The sequence below is a fragment of the Porites lutea genome, chromosome 8 (genome assembly GCF_958299795.1).
Source record: "Porites lutea chromosome 8, jaPorLute2.1, whole genome shotgun sequence".
Lineage (NCBI taxonomy): Eukaryota > Metazoa > Cnidaria > Anthozoa > Scleractinia > Poritidae > Porites > Porites lutea.
This window is the reverse complement of record NC_133208.1, coordinates 8930566-8951571: the sequence shown is the minus strand read 5'-3', so window position 1 is coordinate 8951571 and position 21006 is coordinate 8930566. Positions and strand designations below refer to the sequence as shown.

At 39.6% G+C, this 21006-nt stretch overlaps 1 pseudogene; it reads left to right on the top strand.

The window, feature by feature from the left end:
• Window positions 1–556: 556 nt before the first annotated feature.
• LOC140945166 (arylsulfatase J-like) lies at window positions 557–19376 on the top strand (annotated as a pseudogene).
• The last annotated feature ends 1630 nt before the right edge of the window (window positions 19377–21006 follow it).

The window sequence follows — 21006 nt, the reverse complement described above, 5'->3', positions numbered from 1 at the left end:
AATTAAACGTTTTGCACGATATGACACCTGATTATTTACGCCAGTTAATATTAGTTGAAAATCACGAATATCGCGTAAAAAATTGTAAAGTTCACGTATCACGACAAGCAAACCACTCACAATTCACGGATTTTAATTTCGTATTTTCGCCTTTCACGAAATTAAAAGCACTTAATCCCGTATCACGCTATAACCCCTTTCACCCCCTCGACAAAGGAAGAACGATTCGAGAAAGAAAGAATCCCTCGATGTGCGTACACATTTTAAGCCTTATACTGAAACATTTCAGTGCACACACTTCAACAGCTGTCACCCAGCGGGCGTTAGTTTGTCAAAGGAGAAGCTCTCAGGCTTCTTAGGACAAACTCTTCAAAACTTTGTTTGAGGAGAACGTTAGAAAATTCTAAACACGCCTTATCTCTTCAGGCTGCCCGGAACAAAAGGTAGGAAGCTTTAAAAAGGCTTTGAAAGACACAATGGGCGCACAGCAGGAGTCGTGCTGGTCTGTCTAAACCCTGGTCTAAACCCATTTTTAATATCAGAGTAAATGACAACCGACCGAGTACGTAATGTGCACAAATGACAGAGTTTACACAACCGACAGAGTAAATGTTTACAACTGACCGAGTAAGTAATGTACACAACTGACAGAGTAGTTTGTACAACTTTACAACCGTCAGAGTAGTGTGCACGACCGACAGAGTGAAATGTTTACAGAGAGTAGTAAATGTTTACAACTGACCGAGTAAATAATGCACATAACTGACAGAGTAGTTTGTACAACCAACAAGGTAAATGTTTACAAAAGACAGATGGAGTTGAGCCTGGCGACAGAGTGAATGTTTGCAACTGACAGAGAAGCGCGTGCAGCTGACAGAGTAATATACCAATCGACAAAGTAAATGTTTACAACCTACAGAGTAATGTACACAAATGACAGACTTAAATTTCAACCCATAGTCTTTCTCTAAACCCCACAAACAGCGCACCATACTCATTCGCTGACACTTCGCTTCGAAAGCAAGGAGCGCTGGAAGGTTAAAAAATGCGGTCCAATCATTTTTTGATCCTTGCTCTCCTGTTTTCGTCGTTTTCGTTGTTTGTGCTCAAAGTTCATGGTGATTCGCCACATATTTTGCTGATAGTCTTAGACGATTTAGGATGGAGTGATGTTGGGTTTCATGGTTCAACAATCAACACTCCAAACATGGATGAACTTGCTTCTGAAGGCGTAATACTGGATAATTACTATGTACAACCAGTTTGCTCTCCAACCAGAGGTGCTCTCCTTTCCGGAATGTACCCCATACATACAGGTAAAAATGCGTCGCGCAAATTTAGCATTACTGCCATTACTTGCACGGCTTTCTTAGCATAGCTTGTTGTTTGTTGAAGTGTCATCGCTTGGTACTCGCGATTTTTTCCAACAGTTTCAATGCCATCCTTGAACTCATTCCTCTGCTTTACGGATAATTTCTTTTTCGGGTAGGGGTATTTACAAGTGATTACGCTAAAAGCCATGCAAGAGAGAAACCTCTGCTCGCAGGGTAAAAAACTTCAGTTCGGTCCAGAGAAGAACTTGGTCAATGTCCAGCCTTCTTGACCAAACGCTTGGTCATTAACTTTATAACACTGTTTTAAAGCGAATATATTGATTGATTGTAGGTTTACAGAGTGGAGTTATACGCTCTACGGAGCCATATGGACTTCCACTTAACATCGCCACCTTACCGGAGAAACTCAAAGAAGCAGGTAAGGACAAACCGACTTTAACAACCTTGTGCTAACTAGTTCCATTTGCTCCCAAATGCTTGGCGTACTCAATCAATGAAAATCGATATCCAGACTGCGTTCAGTCTCTTATTTCTGTTTTTTAAAATCGCTTTTATGGACAGCTCGAGTGAGAAGAAGAGCAGTTCTTTTTCCTCTCTACGCCCAAATCTCCCCTTCTTTCAATCATTTGTAATTTGCCGGCATTATTTTACGTTCTCGCTCGCCCTTGGCTCTAAGGAAAGAAGGACGACTACTTCCGATGTAATCGATATCAATCGTTTTGCAAGTTAATGGTTAGTGAATTGAACTGAGTGAAGTGCAATTTGGTTTGTATCTGATCGGACGGGCGCACAGCGTGACTGAAAAAAAAAAAAAAAAAAAAAATAGTGGATGAGGTTTTTGTGATATCCGGAATAATCAAGGATATTCCTTGATTATTTAGGATATCACAAAAACCTAATTTAATAATAGTTTTATTATAAATTGCTTTGAAGAAAACAACGAGAAACACACTGTCGCAAGGAACCTGAATTAACACAATTGTCATTGGAATTAGTCAGCTATCTGCTAGCAGATCACCCGATTCACGCAACCCCTATGGGTGATACCCGCTGAAAATGCAACAAATTACGCGGGCATCACCCGCTGAATTACGTACTATAGTACGGGCAATATGGCGGTCCATAGGCTACACAACTATCTGTGCAAGTAACCGTTATATTTTAGATAAAATAAAAATAATTCCGCCTCTTTAATACAGCGGAAAATGGAAAGACTAAAATATAAACGTCTATTTGATATATAAACCGCAAATTTTCAAACAATTCCAGCTAATTCCGCATAACTCGAAGACGAGTAACGAATAGGGCGAAGTTAAATTGCTCAAAGTGAAGTTTTACTTCATTGTGTTGGGTTAAAATCCATCTGTGATATGAGATAAAACGTCTTTAGTAAACAATTGTAGTTCTCAACACGGAAAATAAAATATTCTGGGTTTCGGGAGTGCGGTCTGGCTCACGTCCGATAGGATGCTGATAAGACGGGCGTTTTTAAGACGGGCAAATTCGAGAAAGACATTTTAATACAGTTCCCCCAAATGAAGTGTATTTCTATGATATTCACCTCAAACTGTTCCGAATCGTGTAATAGACACGTTTAAAGCAAAAATCTGGTCTTCCAAAAGCCCAAAGTAAAGAATTTTGGAATGGCGAGTGCAGCGTGTGTGACATCCTATAGGATGCCGATTCACGGGCGTTTTTAAGGCGGGCAAATTCGAGAAAGAAAATTTATTACAGTTCCCACCAAATGAAGTGTATTTCTATGATATTCGCATCAAACTGTTCCGAATCGTGTAATAGAAACGTTTAAAGCAAAAATCTGGTCTTCCGAAGGGCAAAGTAAAGAATTTTGGAATGGCGAGTGCAGCGCGTGTGACATCCTATAGGATGCCGATTCACGGGCGTTTTTAAGGCGGGCAAATTCGAGAAAGAAAATTTATTACAGTTCCCTCCAAATGAAGTGTATTTCTATGATATTCGCATCAAACTGTTCCGAATCGTGTAATAGAAACGTTTAAAGCAAAAATCTGGTCTTCCGAAGGGCAAAGTAAAGAATTTTGGAATGGCGAGTGCAGCGCGTGTGACATCCTATAGGATGCCGATTTACGGGCGTTTTTAAGGCGGGCAAATTCGAGAAAGAAGTTTTATTACAGTTCCCCCCAAATGAAGTGTATTTCTATGATATTCGCATCAAACTGTTCCGAATCGTGTAATAGAAACGTTTAAAGCAAAAATCTGGTCTTCCGAAGGGCAAAGTAAAGAATTTTGGAATGGCGAGTGCAGCGCGTGTGACATCCTATAGGATGCCGATTTACGGGCGTTTTTAAGGCGGGCAAATTCGAGAAAGAAGTTTTATTACAGTTCCCCCCAAATGAAGTGTATTTCTATGATATTCGCATCAAACTGTTTCGAATCGTGTAATAGAAACGTTTAAAGCAAAAATCTGGTCTTCCGAAGGGCAAAGTAAAGAATTTTGGAATGGCGAGTGCAGCGCGTGTGACATCCTATAGGATGCCGATTTACGGGCGTTTTTAAGGCGGGCAAATTCGAGAAAGAAGTTTTATTACAGTTCCCCCCAAATGAAGTGTATTTCTATGATATTAATATGAAACTGTTGGGAATCGTATAATAGGAGCGTTTAAACAGAAAAACTGATCTTATGAAGGCGCAAAGTGAAGAATTCTTGAATGCGCCATTTTCTAATAGACCTTAATGCGACTTGTTTACCTCTTAAAAATTTTGCATAACCATTGTCTTAAATTTATCTTGGGACGACTGTAATACCCAGGAGAGATTGGAAACAATGGTTGTGCAAAATTTTGGGCCTTAAACAAGGTTCATTACGGTCTATGAGAAAATGGCGAATTCAAGAATTCATCCAGGGTCACGTCATTTTTAGGGCGAGGAAATTCGAGAAATAACGAAAGGAACTTTATTTCAATATTAATAAGACCAAAAAGATCGGAACCGTGTAATAGAAACGTTTAAAATGAAAATCTGGTCTTAATTCTAAATGCGCAATCATCCGAAATCATCTGGGCCAATGACATACATGATAGGATGGACTGGTAATTTTAAGGGTAGGCAAATCCAAGAGAGAGACTTGATTACTGTTTGCCTAAAATGAAGTATATTTCAGGATGTTAAGATCAATGTGACTTGAATCGTAAAATAAAAATGTTTTTAGCAAAATATGCTTATCTGAAGGCGCAGTAGCCGCAGTTAAGAGTTGATCCCTTAGTTAAGCTGCACCGTTGGCCCCCTTTACTTTATTGTCGCAAATGCAGGGAGCGTATTAATTAACTGTAGAGATGAGTTAACTGACCTTGAGTACTGAGCATTAAAGTTTCACACAAGTGAAAAAATCAAAACTTCTGACATCCCCTTCAGCTTGTTATCCCTGCTCCTAGAGAAATATGGAATACTTTACATAACGTGCACGAAACACCACTATTTGACAGCTGTACTTGATGGCAGTTGGCGAAAATACACTGATTTCACTGAGCGCATCGAGATGCTGGACTATTCCTCGTAGTAAACGGGTCTAAAGGCCAGCAATGCGTAGTTGCCCCAATATTCCATGACAAATACAATAAAACCCACAAGTAAGATCCTGCAGTTTCTCACTGAGTTAGCTTTAACAGATTCTTCATTTGAAATTTGCGTACCAGATTAGCATTTTTCTGTATATTTTAGTGGGGATAACTCCGTAATCTTTTAATTTTTACCTTTTGTAAACTGTAGATTTTAGCGAATTATAAATTCACCTTATGATACCATGTATAAACTCATTTTATAATTTTTTTCCTATTTTTTCAGTGTCCCCAATTAGCTTTTATAAGCTAAAGACATCGACCTTAAATAAAGTTGTTATGTTATGTTGTTATGTTATACTAGGAAGAAGAACTGAATTGCTGACTTGTCCAATTACACTCAGTTCTAACAGTTTTACACTCTTGGCACCTAAGTCTCCCCAACATTTCCTCAATGTTGACTTATCTTCAGTATTTGCCCAAGAGCAAATAGATTTTAGAGAATTAATAAGAACCTCTTTCAAATTTTAGCCTAACAGGTTCTTAAAACTCAGGTTCTTTATAGTCGCGCGGGTTTTAGTTGAAAACACACACTGATTTATACATTAACTCATCGAAGTGCCCAGAGAACATTTCCAAATTATTAGAAAGTGGGATCCAAGCAGGGAACAAAACTGCCTTTTTGAAACACAATGCTTTCACGGCAGTTCGTCGCATTCGTTAAAGAGATGGGATCTAGGGGTCAAAAATGTCTATTTGGCCCATATTTCATGCAAACTGGTGGAAATACACTTATTTCACAGCAACTCACACAGTAACGTTTAGGTAATTTTTTAGGTACAGAATAACCCCTTTTATGGGGTTACTTTAACTCCAAATTAGGGATCATTTTTACTCCTAAAAAAGATTTCCGGTTTTAACTCCCAGTCTGGAGTTAAAATAACTCCGAAAATGGGGTTATTTTGCTCCTTACATGAGTTGTTTTTACTCTTATTGGAGCTACTTTAACTTTCAGCTCTGTTCAAGTGGAGTAACAATTTTAGGTACAGGATAACTCCTTTTTGGGGGTTATTCCAACTCCTCAATATCTGGGTGATTTTTACTCCTGAAAAAGAGTTCTTTAAACTCCATTTTGGAGTAAAAAAAAAAAAAACCCCGACCGCCCCCCCCCCCCCCCCCCAAAAAAAAAAAAAAACCTCCTCTGTAAGGAGTTAAATTAACCCCACTAGACTAGAGGAGTTTTAATATTATGGAACTGCCGGACTATATCGCTTTTTTTAAAAAAAAACTGGAAGATCTCAGCCATTCTCAGGGCCAGAATTCGAAATGCGTATTGGCCATAATATTCCAAAAATTCTAGGGGAAACATCTGATTTCACAGCAGCTCATCAAAGTACCAAACTATTTCGCGATTATTAGAAGATGGGATCCAAGGACCCAAAAATGCAAATTTAGCCCTATATTTTTTCATGGAAACTAGAGGAAAGACCCTGATCTCACCTCACTTCATCGAAGTAACGGAATATGTTTCACTCACATACAATACAATAATTTCACAGCAACAAACACTGGCGAAAACAATTCATTCAAGTGCTGACTATATTTCGCATTTATTGAATACTAAGAAATTAGGATGAAAAAAGCGTTTTTGGCACCATATTTTCTGCAAACTATATTGATCAGAGTGACATACACTACTTATTTCGAAGCAATTTATTCAAGTCCTGGACTATAAAACTCCGTAGTGGCTCACACTCCAAATTGAAGGCCGACGAAAATTCCGCATATTTACCCGGATATTCAATGAAAAATAGTAGGAAACACTCATTTCACCGCAACCCGTCCAAGAGCAGGGGTTTTCCCCATGCATCACAAAATGGGATCTGCAGGCCAGAAATGCGTAATTTCCATATAATGTTTCTTTCATATTTTTAGAAAAACGCTGATTTCATAGCAATTCATTTGAGTGATGGACTATTTCCCAGTCCGACGAAAATGGGATCTAAGGACAAGAGTGCGTCGTGGCCCAATATTTCATGATAGAATAGCTTAGAATAGTGTCAATAGTGAAAACACAGTAATTTCACTGCAACCCCAAACTCCGCATATTAAACCGGATCCGTTCCAGGAAAAGGAGTGGAACACCACACATTTTCAATGTGATCTAAGAGCCGCGTATTTGTCAAAATATTCCATGTACGTCTCCATTCATATCCAGAAATGGATACAATGGCGAAAATGGCAAAAATGGCGAAAAATCGCCAGCCTCTGACGGTTTAAGTTGGATGCCAGACTGGTGATTTTGGCGAAATTGGCGATTTCGACGAAAATCGCCAGAGGGCTTGTGATATCCAGAATTTGGCAAATATTCAAATTGGATGCAAAAAGTGGCCCCTTCAAATTATATAACTAAAGACGTCCCTTAGGGTGCAAAGAAAGTCAGTTTTACAGCCTGCCATTCATGCAGGCAAGCTGTAGCTAGCAATTAAGTACTAGCCCACAAGTCATTTCAACTAGCCCCCAAACCCTTTTTGAATTAGGAGCCGATTACAAACCCTTTTTTGCTTACGGTTTGGCGATTTTGGCGATTAATCGCCATTTCTGCCATTTTCGCGAATGCGTGCATTTCTGGTCATATCTCATGTACAAAGCCTGAGGGTAGGTGTTAAATGGGAAAGGGGAAATTCGGGCGCGGGAGCGCGAGGGGCCCGCGAGGAGGGAGAAAATCCATGGGAATTAGTGAAAATACTTATTTCACAGCAGTTCATTCCAGCGCCGCGGACTATTTCGCATTTCGTATAAAATGGGATGCATTGTATGCATTATCATAAAGTATTTTTTTGCAAACTAGAGGAAACATAGCGATTTCACGGCAGCTCATCATCGAAGTCCCAAACTATTTCGCAAGAAATGCGTAGTGGCCCATATTTCATGAAAAGTAGGGGAAACATACTTATTTCACGTCAACCCAAAAATTCTACATCTTCACCCGGGACACTAGTTGACGGCAACTTGCGTATTGAATGGCTGGACCTTCCCCCAACCCCCCCCCCCCCCCCCACCATTTCGAGATCAGATATCCAGAAATGTACGCAACAACGACATCTCTTTTGAGTCAAGTTTGAATTTTCGCCAACCCTTAGGTGATTTGTCGTGGTCGTCACATTTGCCATTTTTGAATCGTTGTATGAAAATTCGCCATTTTCGTCGAATCCCCACTTTTCAAGAGAGCCCTGTCAACATCTCAATAGAAATTTTGCCAACCATATCGCCATTTTTGTCAAAATCGCCACTTTTCAAGGGGCCCCTTTAAACCGCCACCTCTTTAGAATTTTCACTAATTAAACCTTTGGCATTCGCCATTTTCTTCAAATTACCCTCTTACCCTCTGGCGAATTTTTCCAGATTTTCTATTGACGCCGTTGCTGGTTCCTTTCTACACATAAGTGTGCATTAGGACATGGGATCTAAGGACAAGAAATAACATCCCGAATACCTGAACAATGCACTGTCAATATGGTCAAAATCACATTCTGTTTCGCTATCCAGTGCATCATCCTCTGTTTCCGGGAGTAGCAGTCAGACATTTCCTTAGCCTCGCCCTTATCGTTGTTGAACGGAATACTCATTGATTAAAAAATAAAGTTTGGGGGGGAGATGTCTTCAATGTGACATTGCAAAACTGTTTGACCTTTAGAAGTTGCCCCTCAAAATGCAACAGTTTCATTTTCCGAAATATATTTTACTTTCTCCTCTAAGGGCAAACTGAACGAGATTCCGTGGCATCTATGAAAGGCTGGTTTTCACTAGCGATGGAGTCGAAGTCGGAAACGTAATCAGAAGCGTAGAGCTTATGATCTAGTGAAAGCCAAATTGTCGGAGTCGCAAGCAGAAGCAGAAGAACAAAAGCAATCTCAAAGCGTGGGACCGTGCATTGTGATTGGCTTATTCTTCCGCTTCTGCTTCCGACAATCTGGTTTTCACTAGATTATAAGCGGAACGTAAGCGACTGAGTCGTAAGCGGAGTCGGAAGAAATGGAAACGTTCTCATTCTTCTGACTCCGATTCCGTCGCGCTTTTGACTCCGCTTACGACTCCCACTTTTTGATTTTCACTGGGTCATAAGCGCTCTTACGATTCCGACTCCGTCGCTAGTGAAAACCAGCCTTAACGAAGCGGTACACGTCGCGTGTTGCCCGTGTAAGTGTTTAATAAAGGCTGGATTTCACTAGCGACGGAGGTCGGAGTCAGAGTCGGAGTTGTGAGAGCGCTTGTGACCTGGTGAAAATCAAAAACCGAATCGTACGCGCAGTCACAAGCGCGATGAAATCCGCAGTTTCCCTTTTTCTTCCGAGCCCGCTTACGACTCCCGTCGCCTACATTCCGCTTATGTTTTAGTGAAAACCAGATTGTCGGAGTCGGAAGCAGAAGCGGAAGGCTAAAACAATCACAATGCATGTTCCCACGCTTTGTGATTGGTTTAGTTTATCCGCTTCTGCTTCCGACTCTGACAATCTGTTTTTCACTGGATCATAAGCGGATTGTAAGCGGCGGAGTCGTAAGCGGAATCAGAACGATGTTTTCATTACATCATAAGCTCTACGGTTGTGATTACAACTCCGACTCCGTCGTGGCTAGTGAAAACAAGCGTTTACGTTCCTGGTATTTTCTGAAGCAAGGTTACGTTTTTTTTAGCTCGATGCAGTAGATGCAAAGCTCTACGTCAGGGGCGGATACAGAATTTTTTTTTAATTAGGGGGTCCAATCTTTGATTCGGAATCCTGAAACGAACAGATCATTTGAGAGTAGCCTCCCAAAATTACATATATTTCAAATATGCCTGAAATTTAATCATGCCAAAAGGTACCGCGCGTTTCAATGAAAAATCAACAAGTCGAATCGTGATATGCGATCCTATAGATGCAAAACTTTCAGGGTCAAACAAGTAATAAAAAACAACCGCAGGCCTGATGGGGGCGGGTCCGGACCCCGCCCCGACCCTCTCACTGGATCCGCCACTGTACGTCTTACGGTTATTGGGACTGGCAAGTTACAACCCACAAACTCTTTTTGCAGCCAAAGGTCTGCTTTCGGGTAATTCACTTGACCCCAAAGGAACGTGGGAATGGCCATACCACACTCAAAATGTAAGATTAAATACAAAAGTGTGCCGCCTTTGCCAGTTTCGGCAGCCTTTTTATGTAGTGTAATTTTACAAAATGTAAAAAAACACATTAATGGAAAATAATTTGTCTTCAAGTTAAGTGTATGCATTTGCCTTTCATAACAATACTTGGTTTAAAATTACACCCACAACTCAACAACATTTTCTACCATTTGAAATACGGCATCAATCTAACAGTTTGTGTATAAAACGGTGAATCACACAGGGCTGAGTTGTTCAAAGCTGGGTTAAGATAACTCAGGGTTAGTGCGAGATTTGAATTCAGATTTGAAAGCTTAAAAAGCATTTCAGTTTTAATTCTTTTTGTCTACAAGTTGATGATTGGAAGCTCTAAAAATAACAGAGAAAATTACCCGAGAAAATGCTTTTGAACGCCAGAATAAGAAACCCGGGTTAAATTTAACCCCGGGTTAAGCGTTAATCGGCCTTCCAACAACTGGGCCCAGAACTACAAAAAATAGAAAATAACCTTTTTACTCACTATAATTAACTTGTCCTCTACCAATAACTTGAAACAAAGTTGATGGTTTACATCTGAAACTTGCATTCAATACAGTTCATCAAAGGATGGGCACAGAAAAAAATGGGCCTTAAAAAGTCTGCATCCCTTGTTTGTTTTGCTTTGCTTTTCAATCTTATGAAACACTTCTTACGAAATTTGTATCCCTAATCCTCAAAAGAAAGAAGACATGCTTCTAGAATTAAGGAACACAATTTTAATTGAAAACTCATTTACTCATCTTTCTGCCATATAATGCAATATAATGTTATTCTTTTGACAATATATAAGACTTGGGCACTAGTTTTATGAACTTTGGGTGCCTTTGATAAGGGTGACACAAATGCAGCTTCTTTGCATACTTATTTCAATCACATAAACAGTGACTGCAGCAGACATATCAATTACATGAAAGTATTAAAGCCAGCCCACAGACAGCTAGCCTCCCATGCAGACATTCCTAGGCCATGTTCTTTGAGGAGGATTGTGTGATGAGCCAGAAGAAAGACAGTGTCAGTGGAAGGCTAACTGATAAACTGATAGCAAAACCTGGGTTTAGTAAAAGGCCACTAAGGATTTAAGCTGTGAGCTGGCTTCCAGAGAGTAACATCTCTTCTTCTCTTTCAATGGTTTCTTCTCTGTGACAGTGCATTCTTTCACTTCCTCTAATCTCTTGTCCTTTGAAGCAAACACCTGCATGTAAAATGAAATTGAGAAAAGAGATTTATTTGATCATTGCTTTTAGAGAATATTACTTGCACATTTGTCTGGGTTACACAAGTAGTAGTATTATTGACAGCTTTGTTTTCACACCATCATGTATTATGTTTTTGCTTCCCCAAAGTTTCACGTTGCAATTCAGGAACTTAAAATCATCCTGTAAATTGTGAGCATTTCTCTCCTCTAAATACCTGCTTTGTTGGGATCTTCATATAACACAGGTTGGAAATGCTAAGGATATTATTTTGAATTTTAAAACATATTCAATATCACCACTCCCTGTGTGTATGGATTAATAATTTTATAGTGAATGTTTCTGACTTCTAAACGTAAGTCAGGCTGATATCTCCCAATAACACTGCCTGGTCGGTGGACAAGGGCCATGGTGGAAACAATAAACACAGCTAAAAGATTTTAGAACTTGGTATCAAAAATTAAAAGCTATAGATATTCAAATGCAAAATAACTCAAAACATTTGAATGCCAACTCTGGCATGGTTGGTGTGGAACCCCTAAGATTAAGCTTGGTAAATTTAAAAAAACTTGGGTTCACAGCTGCAAACATGTTCATTAACAACCACTTGAAGTACTAAAGAACTGAAAAAGGGCAAAAGAGTAATATTTAAGATATGTGCTGTAAGAGTACAAAAATATATAAAATACAGTAATCAATGCACATTAAGCAGATGTGTAAATCAACTACAGAAATCATTGACGAGTGGCTTTATAGCACCACATTTTAAATCATAGGAATAACAATAAATACAAAAGAGGCGAGGGAGAGCAGGATGTTAAATGAGCACTGATGTCTGTCAAGCACTTTGCAGGGTTCTTGGTAAGATGAAAGAGTACTACAGTTGAAACCCTCTACAAAGGCCACCTTGGGGACAGAAGAAAGTGGCCATTGTAGAGAGGTTGAAACAAGAGTGAATGTATGGACTGTCCGCCAAAAAATGGCCGTTATAGAGACGTGGCCATTGTGGAGTGATTCGTGGAGGTTCAACTGAATATATAATTCTCCTCCTCGTAAACAAAAATTATGGAATGCCATACTCAGGAGGAAGTGACTGGCTGAGTAAGGAACCACATCAGACAAGTTGCAATCTAGCTGTCCTTGGTTCGAGTCCTGCTGTGGTCACTTGCCTGATTTGTTCTTAGTCGCAGCCTTGATTGTTAATAGTTTTAATGGTTGTCTCCAGTGCCAGTTGAGGTTTTGAATCCTGTTACATTCTAATTGTTGAATTATTTGTTTCCATAATGATTTGCGTGGAGTGTCTGTAGAAATAGCTGGAATGCATACTAAGTGCACTTTTCACAATAACAAATCTGGCACATAAAGCATGAAACAAGGATCAAAGATGCATTTTTTAGCCCTATATTTCATGCAAACTAGTTTAAATAAACTTGTTTTTCAACCATTTCGAAAGGAAATCTACTGAAAATGACAAACCAACAATGGGGGCAGCTTCGAATGCATACATTGGTTTCAAATGGGATCTGTAAAACCATAGAATAACGGGAAGTAAGGAAAATCTTTGTGATGGTGGTGCACACAAACTAATACACAAACCAAGGCTTGTTTAGAGGTAGCTGGGGATGCACGTGATACTAAGGCAGGTATATATTTATAAAATCATGCTAGACCGTCTACTGGAACTTCTATATATAAAATTTAATAAGATAATAATTTGAAAAAAAAAGCAAAATGATAAATTGTAATGACTGACAAATAACGTAGTTGACAAAGGGATCTGAGAGCAGTTTCTAGCCAAGTTTAAGCAACTTCAGTGAGATGCAGTTAGAGAAGCTGAGAATGCAAATGCTTTCTCTTAGTACCTACCACGTACATTATTTCAAAAATAAAATAATTAGCATGAAGTTTAAAAGCATAAGGGGGATTGATTCAATCAACTCGTACTCAGTATTGCAACCTATACCAACCTACGTACCTAGATCAGGGACCAACTTAGTCTTAAGTACCTTAAGGATTTCCAGACGCTGAAAAATATCTAATTTGTCGTGAAATTGCACAAGATTCGCAAACCTTTGCTGTTGTACGGCAGTCCAAGCAACGACGAAGAATACCAGCTTCGGAGTCACAGAGGTGACACCTGTTGCTCTTTGAAAACGAACCTTCTTTAGGAAAGTTGTCGTTAGAGCAGGTTGTCGTAACTTGGCACACACATCGTCTACTCTTGAGAGTCTTTTTATAGCGAAGATCAGTGTTAAGCTTAAGTTTACATCTAGAGGTTTTCTGGCTTAATTATCGCTGAAAGCGAGGTTCGAAAGCGAAATGGTAAGCTGCACAACATACCTGCCAAAGATCAGTCCACGTCGTAAATCGTCGCGATCCTGTTCACCGGCATCATCCGAAATGCTCGCACTAAGCTGTTCTTCTCCTACTTACCGCAGTGTCCGCCTGCAACCAAACAAACTGGTCTGTTAAAGTGTCAACAACACCAGAAAGGATAGGTAAACAACGAAGGCAAAAATAATGAACAAAATAAAGGCTTTCACAACTTACCGGCCCATTATATACTGCTTTGCACGTTCAATATAAACCTCAGTGACAGCGTGCTGCAACAGATTTTATAATAAGACCGATAAACGTGCAATTACAACACGTTTTATCCATCATCCTGCACCATCCGGTAAAGCACTTTCTCAGTCGTACTATAGTACGTACTATGGCGGGTGATACCCGGTAATTTGGGTATCATTTTTACGGGTGATACCCAGTACCCTTTGAGTGAATCGGGTGAGCAGATAACTAATTAATCTGTGGGCTGCGGTGATTTCCAAAAAAAGCTGTAGGCTTTTAGCCAATGAGAAGACAGATAATGAGTACAAAGTATAATAATAATGCTTGTATGTATCCGTATGTCCGTATGTTACCCGTTTGTTACAAGCATGTACTTGGATCAGAGATCTTGACTAAAACACCACACGGTTACATACGGATAACATGCGAATATAAGGGAAAAAATGTTTGCGCTACCTGTCGCTAAATGGAATGATTCACTTGGTTGCATTTTGAGACATTATTAAAATTTGTTATAAATACATCTTTGCATGGTTTTTTAAAGTTACATTTCTCAACATTGTTAGAACTGAAGATTTTTTAAAGATGAAAAAGGCATTCGAATGTTTCCGTATGTTACTCACTTGACAATCGTATGCATCCGTTATCCTGCGTTGCAGCCGGCCTACGCAGTCGTCTAAACCATTTGTATAGTCAGTCTGTATAGTCAGTCTGTATAGTCAATTTAGAAGGTAGAGCTTCTGCGACGCAGGCTAGCATCCGTATGTTGCTTGCATGTATCCCTATGTAACCCGTAAGTATCTCGTATGTAAAAGTTCTCGTAGTTAAAGTTAAGTTAATGTTTCAGTAACAAATATCGACGAAATATGGCTGTGTAATGCTTTTCTGACCCGGGGCTGACGCATGAACACACAGGCAATCACTGATTTTAACTGGTAACTTGGGAACAAATATACATTTGCCAATTAAACTAACAATTACCATTGAAGAGTGGGACCAAAAGATCCCATTTCTTGTTTGTAGGATTGTTTGCAGATACTTGTTTGTAGGATTCAATTTTATATTGGGACTGAAGGGTCTTCCAAAATATTTTTAGCTGAGGGGTCCTGTTGCAGGTTCTACAATCCCAGATGTAGTGTCTTGAGGCGCCACTAAAAACTATATTTCAAAAACAAAAGCTTTAAGATGCACTCATTTTTATTTCGCAACAGGATATTCTACACATATGATAGGAAAGTGGCATCTGGGATTCTGTAGCTGGTCATACACTCCACGATACCGTGGATTCGATTCATTTTATGGCATATACCTCGGCGCTGGAGATCATTACACACACGAGACAGCCGGAATTCTTGACCTACATGATAACGAAACGCCTGTAGAAGATAAAGACGGAGTTTATTCTACGTATCTTTACGCTGAGGTTTGGAATAACAATAGATTCTTATTTGTTCTTATTTTTTTTCGTTTAGCTATTTCACCTACTTGATCATACGGAGAAAAGAAATGTAGTACTTTTCACCGCAAAAAAGATCTTCTGGATCTTGACTGTCGACCGTCATTTTTTTGTGACAAATGTATGAGAGCTGCGGAAATGAAATCAAGTGAAGAATGGTCCTCGCAGTTGTGAACGCAATTTATGCAATTGCGTAAGAGAAGCCCGAAAAAAATTCACGACTTCAACGTGATTTGTACCCGTGACTAAGCGATACCGGTGCGACGCTCTAACCAACTACGCTATGAAGCCACTGATGTTGGAAGCAGGTCTTGTGTTCGGTATCGGGAGGTCACGGGTTGAAATTCCGTTGAAGTCCTGAATTTTTTTCAGGCTTCTCTTACGCAATTGCATAAATTGCGTTCACAACTGCCAAGATCATTCTTCACTTGACAAGATATTCTTGTTGATTAGTCAGGAGAGGAAAACATTAAGGAACAGGACAGGAACAGGTCCAATACATAAAAGTCTAAAATAGACCTTGTCACGGTTTTCGACGCCATCTTGACGAGTAGGCAAAAGTGTTTGTATGACAATCTAATGTCGAATGATTTCCGTAAAACGGCTGTTCTGAAAAAATATGACTTGTAAACTAAAGCTACAAAACAAAGGATTGTACTTAAAAATTTTTTTGGGCGTACCTGTACTTAAATTTCTCCAGAAGCTTGCTTTAGATTTTCCACATATATGTTTCTAATTTTTCCTGGGACTTTCTACAAATGTATAGAAAATTTTAAAAAGTGGTTCTAGGTTTTCAAGCGCATCAAACTCGCTCACGGTTTTTCAGTAGATTCCTTAGGAGCGAAGCTTTAGTTTACAATTCTTATTTTTTTCAGAACCGCCATTCTACGGAAATTATTTGACATTAGATTCTCATACAAACACTGTAATTTCTCACAAGTTTGCCTACTCGTCGAGATGACCTCGAAAACCGTGACAAGGTCAATTACAAGCCTCGACCATTTTTGTTTTAATTTAATAGATATGAATACATATTTTAGCGTGACCTGGCCCCAACACAGTAAAGTGGATGTCAATTTCAAGCGCTTTTTATTTGCAGCAAGCACAGAAGGTTATTGAATCCCACAATGCCTCGACACCATTGTTTTTATATCTACCATTTCATAGCGTCCATACTCCTCTGGAAGTTCCCACCGAGTACACGGAAAAGTACGAAAACATCACAGATGATGACAGAAAAATCTATGCAGGAATGGTTGAAAATGTTGATGAAGCAATAGGAAATCTAACAGAGGCCATGAAGACAGCTGGGTGAGTAGATAATAAGGAGAGATCTGGACCTGTCAAATAAAACATCCATTTATTTGACATCAAAATTACATTAGGGCACCCATAAGAATTTGAAGTACCCATTGGTAAAAAGCCCTTAGGGGTACGGAAGCAGGGATCATAAGTAAATTTCGGGGGAGAAACAAAAGGAAAGACGATATTAATCCCCGGGGGAACCCTTTACTTGTCATCCCGTTAAGGGCTGTAAATCGCCAAATGTTGGTCTTACTTTGGAAGTTTTTCATTAAAAGCAAATATTTTTTACCTACACAGGTACAACTTAGGTTTATGCGGGACGAAATCGCCACATAAAAGTGATAAAGAAACTAACTGCAAAAACCGTGGACGAAGATCCCGCTGGTTGTAAACGTTGGATCTCTAGAAAAAAGATCTAATCAGCTAAAATATCTAAAAAACTAGAAGTCCAAAGACCACTATAAAGCTGATCATAACAACGTGTCTTGTTTTTTTCATAACAATATTTCGGTTGGCCATACCAGCCTCCTTCAGGTTTACAGATGTTACTGAATTTATTATTATTTTTATTTTTTATTTTTTAATTTTTTTTTTGTTACTGAATTTATGATAGGAATTACAATATTCATTATATAGATAGAAATGTCGCAATAACCATTGTTGAAAAGGGAGAGGCGGAAATGAAGTGCAACATAGAAAAGAAAAGAAAAACTATTAAGGATATGGATTACAATGATTCGTCACGGCAGTTTAGGCCATTAGGTTCAAGAGTCGTGGCCTATTCTATCAAATGTGACTCCCTCGCCTTAGTGACCGAGTCACGTGAAGAATGAATTTTCCCTAATGAGATTAACTGCACGTTTAGATTTAATGTTAGTTTTGTCGACTGGACGTCTGTGTTCGTTAAATTTGTCCTTGAGGCAAAAGTGACCAAACTGTGTTGAAGACAGTGTCGGTGTCAACATTTTTAGCGGAATTAAAATCACCATAGCGCTTATTTGATGGCCTGTTCTAGTATGGTCTCTTCTAGGGCTTAAAATATTGAACCTAAGCCAATACTTGGGAAATAACTTGTTAAAGACTAAATCCCGCTTCGTGTCAAACAAATACTTACCCAAGTATTATATGAAACGTCACAAACAACAAAAATCAACTTTGAAAATCTGATATGCTATCAAGTTTCCAAAATCCACAATTACAGTCCGTTAATATTCAAGAATATCCATCCTTAGCTCCTTTTGTGTTCGCCGGGTTAGTTGTACCTTCTTATGTGTCACTTAGATTATTCGTTTTGCTTTACTTTCTGTTTAGTTTATGGGACAACACTTTGTTGATTGTGACTACTGATAATGGCGGGGCACCTGATGATGGTGGTTACAACTGGCCTCTTCGTGGTGAAAAAGGAAGCCTCTGGGAGGGAGGGGTCAGAGGAGTGGCTTTTGTTCATGGAAATATGCTGCAGAGGACTGGAGTCACGTGCAATGAGCTTTTTCACGTGACTGACTGGTACCCAACCCTCCTCTATCTTGCAGGTTTGCCCCCATTGATTGTTACAAATACTTAGATCACGTCACTCCTTTAGATCACTGAAGTGCTCTGTAAGAGTTGTTAAACCAAAACGCTATTAACCTTGCTTCTTATTCCTTGTAAGGCATAGAAGAGGATTCTGATAGTTCAACGCTGGATGGCTACAACATATGGTCCGCAATTTCTGAAGGAGCCGCATCAGAAAGAACAGAGATTCTTCACAATATTGACGGAGACACTGCGGCAATTCGTGTGGGCGACATGAAGCTGTTGTTAAACGAAACCGATAAAGACTGGTACGAACCGCCATAGTTGTCCTCTGGAGCAAGGAAAACGAAAAAGGTATTAACAAGAGAGCATGATGGGACAGAGAGGGAAACGCCCAGTCTACTGACCCCTTGGGACTGATGGTTATTTCACCAAAAATATTTTTAGACCAATTAAACGCTTGAAATTAATCGGAGGTTGGTTTTCAGAGAGGTCTGCAAACTTTTAATCTGTGGTTTTAAGATAAAACTCAACAGTCACCACTAATAATTCTGCATTGTTTGAGGCAGTCACATTGCTATGGCACTCATTTTGCTATTTACTAGAATGGTTTCTTCTAGGGGTGAAATTAAGCTCAAGGCCATGCCTGGTTTAATCCCAATTACCCGAAGGGCCTCCCTGCCCGCTTTACAGGCCGGTCACCCCTTTCCCCCGCTCCCCTCCCCCCCACAGATCTGGGTATTCCGTACGAGACCAGTTGCGTTATCCACTCGATAGAGGTTTTTCCACTGCAAAGCATTGTCCATAATTAAATGAACTGTTGCCATCCACGAATTCTGAACCATACACGAAGTCACCAATAACCTGCTGACGTGCTGATTAACTGTTATATCCACTTTCCTTCTTTTAATCCTACAAAATTAATTATAAACAAACTAATGAGCTGCGATTTCCTATTTAAAATATCATCATCCAGTTTTAGTTAAATGTTTAGTTGTAACATGGCAAGACACATTGCTTCATATAAATATTTTCTTTAATCTTCTTACTGCCTTCCTTTGTTATCCGCAGAGATCTGGTGGCACAATTAGAGTTGCACTTTACAATATTACCGCTGACCCATATGAGACTCAAGACCTCAAAAGCACGTACCCAGCTTTGGTAAGGACGTTAAGAAGGCGAGTCACATATTACAAGACGGGCGAGGTACCTTCTGGGAAAGTTGACGCTGATCCAGATGCAAAGACACTGGCGCTCGAAAATGGGTATTGGGGCCCATGGATTGACTAAGATTTGAAATCTGAAAAAATGAAAGTCTCTTCACTGATAAAATTTTTTCAGACAGGGATAAATTAGCTTAGGTGATTTTATCGACGTTTATCGACGTGCGAGATAGCAACAGCGTTTTTTTCGATTCGTTCCCTGAAGTTCGTTATTTGACAGTTACTTGTTATTTGAGGAAGATAGTACTGATTTTCATTATGCTTTGTTTTCTCATGTTGCTGCAGATTGGTACGAATAAAGACTATTGCTGTTGACAAAAATAGAGAATGAATTCGATAATAGGGTCACTCTCCTATCCGGGTCAACGTTTCCTCATATAAACAATTTGGCTTGCCCAACTGTTCGTCTAGGCAGAGCGTGAGCGAACGATGTTAGCTTAAGTAAAGGTGTCAACTTTTTCCTTACTTAAAAAAAAGAAACTGGGAAAAAATACTCCGCAGAGAGGGCGACTCTCTTTCCCGGATTAACGTTTTTTCGTATGAACAGTGTGTGAGGCTGATATCGGGAAACAGAATGGTCATAATACTCTATACAATGCAAAGCAAAGCAAAGTTGACCGGTTTTTTACTGGGGGCAATATTTTTTTATTGTTTTCTGATAGTACCGTTCTTGTTATTAACCCTCGGACGTACATGCAAATTCATACCCCCAGCGTGGTACAAGTTGGTGGGGTGGATGGACCCCCCCACTAGAGTTTTTGATATGTTGCAGTGTTTCGAAACGATTTTACCTTCGGTGGAAAGCCTTTGATATTCTCTACAAGATGAGGTATATTTTATGGGTGGTGGCGCTGCTGGGGGGCCTGTGACGTCACCAAAATGGTCGCCATCTTGGATTTTACCAAGAATTAGAAATCAGGTTAAAACCGCGAGAAATGGTGATTTTTTTTGCGCTGGGGAAGAAAAATAACACAAAATAAGCACTTTGAATGATTTTAGCCTCAAGATTTACTTTTATTGTTGAAAAAAAGTTGGAAAAACATGTACTTTCACTCGAAAATGGCTTGATCACCTCCTACTTATGACGTTATATCTCGTAACCATAATTAAACTCATCGCCAATAGATGAGCTTGGGAACTGATGCCTTAAAGGTTGGACGGGAGCCTGAACGCCTCAGAATCCGCAACAATTCGCTTAAGCAATAGTCTGCTACACAGCCGTTTTTAGTGTCGTCACGCAAAAAAAAAAAACGACTGTGTAGCAGACTACTTAAGCAACAGATCCGCAAAGATCAGCTCAAAAATGCCAGCGTGAGATGCAACGTAAGTCACAAGATAAGCAAAAGGCCCCTGCGGTCACCCCAAAGATCACGTACGCTTGAGGAGGAGACCGCTGACCGCATTGGCTTGCAATTTAACTTTGCCTAAATTACATTTAGCCACATAAACTGACCATCACTGAACTCGACTCAAAATGAGCGCAAGGGATGAACGAACAGCTACTGAAAACACCAGGTGCTGATGCTTTGGCCTCTAGGAAAAAACTCAGAAAAACCTCGGAAGGGGGTGCCATCCACCCCCTTGTACGTCCCAGGGTTAATATTATTTTTACTTTTTTTAAATAAAAATATAAACATCAGGAAAAAAACAATGCTATAAAAGCCTTCAAGGAGAACCTGAAAATAACGAAATCTCAA